This window comes from Nothoprocta perdicaria, unplaced genomic scaffold, assembly GCF_003342845.1.
Source record: "Nothoprocta perdicaria isolate Ctin4 unplaced genomic scaffold, notPer1 scaffold_170, whole genome shotgun sequence".
Taxonomy (NCBI): domain Eukaryota; kingdom Metazoa; phylum Chordata; class Aves; order Tinamiformes; family Tinamidae; genus Nothoprocta; species Nothoprocta perdicaria.
This window is the reverse complement of record NW_020454872.1, coordinates 995,247-995,820: the sequence shown is the minus strand read 5'-3', so window position 1 is coordinate 995,820 and position 574 is coordinate 995,247.

The window sequence follows — 574 nt, the reverse complement described above, 5'->3', positions numbered from 1 at the left end:
TGGAGGAGAGGCCGCGTTTGGGCACCGTGCAGACCCCAGCGCTGCCCCCTGCGTCCCCCGCGCTGCCCACTGCGCTCCCCACGCTGCCCCACGGCCCCCCGCGCTCCGCTCGAGGGGCTCAGAGGAGTCACGGAGCAGCGCGGGGTGCGCTCGGAGCGAGCCCCCCTCCCTCGGCCCGACCCCCCGGCCGAGTCCGGAGCCCCCTGCGCGTTAACGGCCCCCAGTGGCGGAGCCCCCTCCGTGCTGAGCGCCCCCCGSCCCCGCGCGGAGCTGTCCCCGCCGCGGTGCTGGGCGCGGGCGCTGTCCCCGCCGCGGCCGCTGCAGCCGCGACCACCGCCCCGCTGCCCTCCGCTCCCCGCTCCGCACCGCACCCCGCTCCGCACCCCGCTCCGCACCCCGCTCCGCACCCCGCTGCCCTCCGCACCCCGCTCCGCTCCCCGCTCCGCACCCCGCTGCCCTCCGCTCCCCTCCGCGCTCGGGCGGCTGCGCGGGTCCCCGCGCGGGGAGGAGCAGCCGCGGAGGCGGCGGGGGGCGGCGCCGCCCCCCCCTCCCCCGTTTCCCCTCCCGCGCACCC